Source organism: Diceros bicornis, chromosome 7 (assembly GCF_020826845.1).
Source record: "Diceros bicornis minor isolate mBicDic1 chromosome 7, mDicBic1.mat.cur, whole genome shotgun sequence".
NCBI lineage: Eukaryota > Metazoa > Chordata > Mammalia > Perissodactyla > Rhinocerotidae > Diceros > Diceros bicornis.
Window position 1 is genome coordinate 12,495,229 of NC_080746.1, and position 8,869 is coordinate 12,504,097.

General features: G+C 34.3%; 1 pseudogene; it reads right to left on the bottom strand.

Annotated features, from left to right (window-relative positions):
• Window positions 1-4,254: 4,254 nt before the first annotated feature.
• Window positions 4,255-5,208, bottom strand: LOC131407855 (olfactory receptor 8G1-like; annotated as a pseudogene).
• Between the last annotated feature and the right edge of the window lie 3,661 nt (window positions 5,209-8,869).

Consider the following 8,869-nt stretch of genomic DNA (forward strand, 5'->3'; position numbering starts at 1 on the left):
TTTTGCGTGGAACGGTTAAGGGAAAGTTCATTAAGTCAGACTGCCTGGGCTCTAATCCTGGCTCTGTCTTTTCCTAATTCTGAAACATTTAAGAAGATATTTATCCTCTCTATGCCACAGTTTCCTTCTATGTACAATGAGATAATATCAACCATATTACTTAGTTACAAGAATTAAATGAGGTAGTAAATATATATATGTGCTTCAATTGATGCCTAGCACATTATAAGCCCCATGTAAGTGTCTGCTGTTGTTATTCCCATATTTTTTTATGAATAATTCTCTGTGAGTCTGGTTCTTCACTGATTTCTCAAGTGCTACAGGTCAAAGACCATGGATTAGTTGTCTTTACAGAATTAACAATGAAAATTATGCCTGAAATAAAGTAGGCAATCAGTAAAACATGACTAGTCAGCAAGGTGGCTTGTTCCGTAAGAGATATGAGCATATTAGGCTGGTCTTTGGCCAAATTAAAATCCAGAGCAAAATTTGTCATTGATGTCTTCTCTTCTGCATTCTTGGTTCCCTTCCTCCCTATCACTTGAACAGAGACCTCTTTTACTTAGGCAGTTATCTCATTTTGTTTATTTCTAGGATAATTTGCATTTGAAATTAGATTTTAGAAGCCATGAACACATTAATTTGTAAAGGCAGAATTTAGACACGCATCTGTAAGGAGGGCGGTGAACTCCCAGTCTCCCCCTCTTCTGTGGTCCATTATACTGGGAAGAACCGAAACAAGCACCAATGACAGAGTCACTATAGCTTAAGTTTCTAGGCCATGCTTCATGTTGTGCATGTCTGCTATCAGAACTTAGGCCATGTCTTCTTCTCAGCAAGAATAAATTAATGTAGGCATACTGTAACAAAATAAGATAAAATAAACTGCTGAATTAACTAAATAATTGGGCCTTATTATCATTTTTGTCGTTGAAGAAAATCTGACATATTTGCAAAATAAAAAAATTATCCTTTTGATAACTTTCAGACTAGAATTAGATAGATTGGCGTATATTGTGGAATGGGAAGGGCTATGAAGAGGAGGAAAAAGCTACTTTTGGCTTCTACACTTAACTTTTCTTTTGTATATATACATATATGTAAAAGAATAAATATATATATACATATATACATGTATAATTGATTTGTTCACCTTAAAATATATTTCAAGTGGAATCATGGTGGTTGCTATAGAAACTTTTTTCCCCAAAATAAGGAGGAGAAATAAAGCATGGTGAGCTGCTTATGGATTTGTCTCTTTTTAAATAACTAGAAGAGTTTAAAGCATAAAAGGAGTTTTTCTGTTCTGATATTTTAAAGGTTATAATCAGATATGAACAGAAGCTTTCACTGAGAGCATATTAGAAGAAATTAGGAAATAAGTGCATGCTTTCACTTTGAAAATAGCAAACAGTTAATTGAAGTGTCCTCGACAAGAGATTTTTAATGTAATTAAAATTGGAAAGTCTTCTACATCCAATAATGTAATTTAAATGCTTTTTTTACATATGACTGTGTACTAAAAAAAAAGATAAGAAGATTTAGCTGAATTAGTGATCAAGTACAAATTACGTCTTCTGATAAAATGTACTTAATGAAAATTGTTCAATCTATTGTTTTCTTTAAAATAGATATCAAATTTATATTTGAGAGCTGTTGAGCTTTATTGAGATATAATTGACATACAATTATCTACTTATATTTAAAATATATAACTCATTAAGTGTTATATATCTATCCATCTGTCTATACATATGCATATATAAATATTTACATATATACATATATGTAAAACCATTATCAAAATCAAGCTAATGAATGTATCCAGCATCTACAAACTTTTTTCCCTACCCCTTTGTAATCTATCACACCTACCCCCAGGCAAAAAAGGATTTTCTTTCTTTCTATATAGATTAGTTTGATTTTTCTAGAATTCTGTATGGATAGAATCATTTAGATGTACTTTTCTTTTTGGATGGGGTGGAGGTCTGGCTCTTTCTGTCTAGAAGAATTATTCTGACATTCATCCATGTTCCTGTGTGTATCAACAGTTCATTCCTTTATTGATGAGTAACACTCCATTGGAAAATAAAGCACAAGATATTTTCTATTAATGGATATTTGCAGATCTTATACTTAAGCCTACGATCCATTTTGAATTAAGTGGTAAGTGTGTGTATGTGTGTGGTATGAAGTGTACATTAAAATTTTTTTCCTCATTAGATTTCCAATTAATCCAGCTCCATTTGTTGAAAAGATTTCCTTTCTCCACTGAAACCTTTTGTCATTAAAAACTACTTTCTGGGAGTGATATTATCATCATGGTAGCATGAGACACTCCCATGGTGTCTCTCATTCAATCTAGAGTGAGCAAAAAAAATCCATAACTCAACAAAGGCTACATTGTCAAACATACCAGGACACCAAAGAGATCAACATATCGGTACAATGAAGTTGAGTGGGTTGGAATAAATAGAGGAGGTGAACCAGAGGAATAGCAGAGGTGGTGCCGAGGATCCTGGCCCCAAGGTATGACAGATGAGCCATCCACACTCAGCCCCACAGAACCTGGTGGGCAGCAGTGAAGGTGCATGTGTGACTTCAGCACAATGGCAGCACCTATGGCTACAAGGAGTGGAACCCTGAGATCCTGGGCCCCTGGCTGCAGCATAGAGTCTGGTAGCAACAGCGGAGGAACACACATGATTCCAGCCTACTAAACACTGCAGTGCATGCAGCCACAAAGAAACACCAAAAGCAGAGGAGGTGTTCTACAAACCTGGCTCCCTCCCCACCCTCCACCTTCCCCCATCACGGTGACAGTCCTTCCAACCCAGGTGATCTTGGATGTGGCGGAGGCATCAGCCATCACTGTACCCATAGCAGCAAAGTCAATGACTGCAGTGATACCATCAACAGCAAGGCATCAGTGACCCCCAGAGCTTCAGGGGGCATCACCCACTGACATTCCTAATGGAAGTGGTGGAGGATGAAAAGTGTTAAACCTCAAATATAAGTAGAAGCAGCTCAGATAAGAGAAACCAAAAACTAGTGCTATATCGCTACCCACTGAAAAAGAAAAGGAAGGCCTATAATCTCTAACTGGTTGAATAGTTAGAATCAAAACAAACAAATCTATACCTAAATAAGAAAAGTGATTGTTACCACAAATGTGCTGGCAGAGGAATAACTCAACAAGCACCACGAAAGCCATGGTAACACAGCATCACAAAAAGAAAATAACAATTTTCCAGAATCCAAATATAAATTCATGGAAGATTGTGAACTACCTTATAAGGAATTTGAAATAGCTGTCATGAAGAAACTCGATGAGCTACAAGAAAACTCAGAAAGGCAGTTCAATGAGCTGAGAAACAAAATTAATGAACAAAAGAAAGACTTTACAAAAAAAATTGGAACTCTAGAATAGAACCAAGCAGAAATTCTGGAGCTGAGGAATACAATAAATGAGATGAAGAACACATTAGAAAGCATTGGAAATAGAGCAGACCATATAAAAGAGAGAATTACGGAGCTTAAAGTTAGAAAACTAGAAATAATGCAGTTAGAAGAGGAGAGAGAACTAAGATTTAAAAAAAAAAAATGTAGAAATTCTGTGAGAATTATCTGACTCCATTAGAATGGGAAACATAAGGATATCGAGTACCTCAGAGAGAGAAGAGAGAGAGAAGGCAGCAGAGAACTTATTTAAAGAAATAATAGCTGAGAACTTCCCAAATCTGGAGGAGGAAGTACATACACAAATCCATGAAGACAATAGAACATACAATTACCTCAACACAAAAAGACCTTTTCCAAGACACATAATAAAACTATCAAAAGTCAATGACAGATTGGGGCCTGCTGGGTGACATAAGGGTTGAGTTCGTGCACTCTGCTTCAGCGGCCTGAGGTTCATGGGTTTGGATCCTGGGCACAGACCTACACACTGCTCATCAAGCCATGCTGTGGTGGCGTCCCATATACAACGTAGAGGAAGATTGGCACAGATGTTAGCTCAAGGCCAATCTTCCTCAAGCTCAAAGAGGAGGATTGGCAACAGATCGTTAGCTCAGGGCCAATCTTCCTCACCAAAAAAAAAAAAAAAATCATGGAAAAAAGAAATAATGTCAATAGAATCCTACCAAATGAGGAAAAATGTTGACAGATGGACCAAAATGAATCATACCAATTCATACAATGTAATAGTTGATAACCTAGATCTAATAAATTATTATCATATTATTTCTATCACTAGAATATTCTTCTGTCTAGAATTTTCTTCAGGGCAACATGGACATCTTTATTCCTCAGGCTGTAGATCAAGGGGTTCAACATGGGCACAAGAATAGTGTAGAACAAAGAGGACACTTTTCCTTGGTCCACAGAGCTAACTGATGATGGCTGGAGGTACATGAATGCTAAAGAACCAAAAAAGATCACAACTGCCAACATACGGGAGCTGCAAGTGCTGAAGGCTTTGCACCTGCCCTCAGTGGAGCGAATGTGGAGGATGCTGGCAATGATGAAGATGTAAGAACTAAGGATGGTCAGGATGGGGGCAAAGATGTTAAGTGCACCAACACATAGAATCAGTAATTTGTTGACATAGGTACTAGAGCAGGAGAGCTGTAGAAGCGGAAGAAGACCACAGAAATAATGGTTGATCACATCAAATTTGCAGAAATGAACCCTAAACATGCAGCATGTATGAGCAAAAGCACAAACCAGGCCTATAATATACACTCCTAAAATCAGGGAGAAACAGACCTGATGGGACATGATGACATTATAAAGCAAGGGGCTACAGATGGCAACATAACGATCATATGCCATTGCAGCTAACATGTAACTCTCTGAGACAGCAAACATGAGGAAGAAATAGAGCTGAGTCATGCATTCAGGGTAGGAGATGGTGTTCTTCTCTGTCACAAAGTTCACCAGCATTTTGGGGGTAATGATGGAGGACTGGCAGAGATCAATGAAGGACTATCTGCTGAGGAAATAGTACATGGGGGTGTGCAGGGGAAAACTGAGCCCAATCAGTGTGATCATGCCCAGGTTCCCCACCACCGTGACCACATAGATTCCCAGGAAGAGGAGGAAGAGGGGCAGCTGGAGTTCTGCCTGTTCTGTTAGCCCAGCGAGGATGAACTCGGTCACTGTGGAATGATTTCCTGCTGCCATTTTCCTCTGAGTTTCTGAAGGGGAAAGAGTAAGGCACAGTTTTTGGAGCTATTTCCTTGTTATTCCCCATTTAACAAAAGGTACCCAGATAGAAAATTAATGGTTTAGGTATCCTTTTGGTTACTGTACAGTAATTTTAACTCTGGATAAATTTACCCAAGTAATATTCATCTTAATGAAATATTTTTACACATTAATAACAAATGTATTAAATTATTTCATATGAAAGTATTTCAGCCATATTGATGACCATTTTACAGTTTTTGAGTGGCTATTCCTTATTCTGAACATTTCAATTATCTTGAAGCCAATTTTGTCTAAAGTGAGGTTCACAGACTTAAAAACTTAGAGGAGCTGTTGAAAATGAGAGAAGCTGGCCGAGTGTCAACCTGGAGGTGGTAAATCCTGCTTAAGTGTGGTATTCTTTGTTACCCAGCACCTACTTACTGTCAGGGGTAAAAGTAGATCCATGATTTCTAGGTCTTTGGAATTATTTTAACAAAAATCAGAAAATTTGGGTCTCTACATAGTATCTTCAGATTTTTAATATTATTATTGAACTAAAACTACACAAACAACATTCATTGTGCAGATATCCTAGCCGGATTGACCCACTGTTTGCCAGTTTGTGTCCCCTGCACCAAATATTCTGCCTTCGCTTGAGGGAAGATCTATGAGTGAGTAGGCCTTAAAGTCCAAGTGCCTGTGTTCATATGCTGACCCATCATTTACTAGTTGATAACTTTGGACAATTAAAATGACCTCAATATCTATTAGTAGAGGTTAGCACTCTGAGAATAACAATAATGCTGTTTTTGTTACTTACAACTTATAACATGCTATCATTTTGAAAATAAGGGATAATTACAGACATCAAAATACAGAAAAATTAATTATAATATTTAAACCTTTCCTTTCATCTCTTTTATTTTTTGTTGATTAAGAAGGTGTGAAAAAATGTCATACAATTAAAGAATACAGGATCAGAAATGCAGTCTCCTTTTCGGTTAAGCAGCTAATGGATTCTTTTATCATTATATGCATCAAAGTAAAATTACAAATGCAGTCCACTAGAACAATATAAAAAATAAAAAAGCAGATAATCTAAAATATTCCACCTCACAATTAAAGAAAAATAAACTTGAATCTTAAATCTAAGCACAAAAGCTAAACTAAACTTCTGGAGAAAATGCTAAAGAAAATCTTCAGTACGTTGGAATGGTCTAAGATATCTTAGACAGGGAACATACAAAAACTAACTACGCAATATTGATAAATTCTGCTTTATCAATTTAAAAACTGTTTTTCAAAAAGAAGTATTAGAAAATTAAAAGCAATCCACAGACTATGGATTTTTATTCAAAATATATAAACAATATTGACAACGCAATAATATGACGACAATCTAGCAAATTAAAAAATAAGAAAACTATTCGAACAGATATATTACATTATAACATAAAGGAATAGTTAATAAGCACGTGAAAAGGCACTGAAATCACTATTCATGTGGGAAATTAAAACGAAACTAAAACCATAGTGACAAACCACTACACATCTACATTGAAATGGCAAAAACAAACAAACGAAAACTTATAATACCAAAGTTTTGAGAGGATATGGAACAACTGGAGCTTTCATATATAGCTAGTGAGGAAGTGTGTAAGAAGGTTCAATCATTGCAAAACTGTTTGGCAATTTTTTAGAAAGTCAAGCATACACTTACAATATAACCTGACAATTCTACCCCTCAGTATTTACTCAAGAGAACTGTAGACATATGTCTACAAAAACATGACTTGTACAAAATGTGAATGAAAGATTTGTTACTAACAACCCAAAACTGGAAATAACTCAAATATTCAACCAGTGAATAGGTAAATAATTTGTGGTATATGAGTAGAGTGGAATACCATTCATCAATAAAAAGTAATAAATCACAGATACATGCAACAGCACGGAATAACCCTAAAAACATCACGTTCAGTAAAAGGAGCCAGACATAAAAGAGTATACATTGTACAATTCCATTTATATAAAGTTCTAGAAAAGCAGAACTAATCTATAGTGATGGAGATGAGGGTAGTGGTTGACTGCAGTGGGACATGAGAGAATGACTGGGAAAGAACATGAGAGAAACTTTTAGGATGATAAAAATTTGTCATATCATTATTGAGATGTTGGTCTCACCAATGCACAGTATATGAATTTGTCAAAACTCATTTAGGTGAACTTTATTCTTAGAATGTATATATTTATTCTTGATTTAACCTTGATAAAATTATATGTAAGAATAATCATGATAAAATACTAATAAAATAAAATTTATGATAAAATAAATTAATAATGCTAATTTTAAAACAGAAAATCTAATAAAGAAGCAAAGATAAAGAAGATTTGAATAAGATTCATAAATTGTAATCTCATAGCATGCAGCAACTAAATAACATATATTCTTTTAAAGAGTACATAGAACCTTTACAGAATTATTAATATTCTGGTTCATAACAGAGGCTAAAATACTTTTCCAGATATTTTCACTGGTCTTCACATTTAAGAAAGTAGCACCACCAATCTTACAGGTTTTCTCCTGAAATATAGAAAAAGAGGTGACATCCAATAGTAATAATAAAATAAAATAACTTAGAACACTGAGAATAGATAGTAAGTTCTTAAAGCTGTTTAAAAAGCATGTTAAGCAAACAACAAACTTAACAGTGAAATATGGAAAACTTTGTTTTCTCTGTAATGTGAAGGAGACAAAGAAGCTTGCTTGATATCTCCATTCCTATTCATCATTTTACTGAATATCCTAGCAAATTCAATGAGGCAAGCAAAAGAAATAAAATAATGATTGAAAAGGAGGAAATAAAACTATTATGTATAGGTAACTTCATTAAGTCGGAAGAAGAATCAAAGTAATATACATAAAAAGTTTTAGAAATTAATAAGTAAAAATTATAGATGTAAGGTTGAATATTTGAAAATAAATGTTACAAGAACATATTTGATTTTAGAATATGAAAACTTTAGCGTGTAAATGAAACAAATTCATTTTTATCTGTTCTTATGGTACTTGTGTGTATGTGTGTGTGTATGTGTGACTGCATTTAAATTGCTAATATTAATAAGTTGCTAATATAGTTACTTATTTAGATTGCTAAGATCTCTAATTTTTCTTTTTTGTAATGTTTATATCAGAATTATGTTTCAAAATCTTTTGGCTTCATAAGAGATTTAGAAAATGTTCTCCCTCTTTCTATTATTGGAGTAGTTTGCTTAAAAATTACCTTAAAATTTTTGAAATATCTACCTGTTAAGTAATCTAGACACGTGGTGTTCTTTCTGTTCAGGTTTTCAGTAACAGGTTGAATTTCCTTAATAATTGTCAACTATTCAGATTTTTGTCTTTCCTTTCAATTCTCCTTAGTTGAAATTTCAAGGCATTTATCCTTTTTGAAATTATCAGATAGTTTTTATACACTTCTCGTTTATCTTTTTATGTTCATAGGCTATGCAGTGCTTTCTATTTCTTCATTTCTGAAGTTAGCACTTTGTGATTTTTCTCTTTTTGTCTTGCTCACTCATGATACAAGCTTATTAATTTTATTAATCAATTTAATAATAAACTTAGGCTATGTTAATTTTATGAATTTTGTGTTCATTTTCTATTTAAATTAGT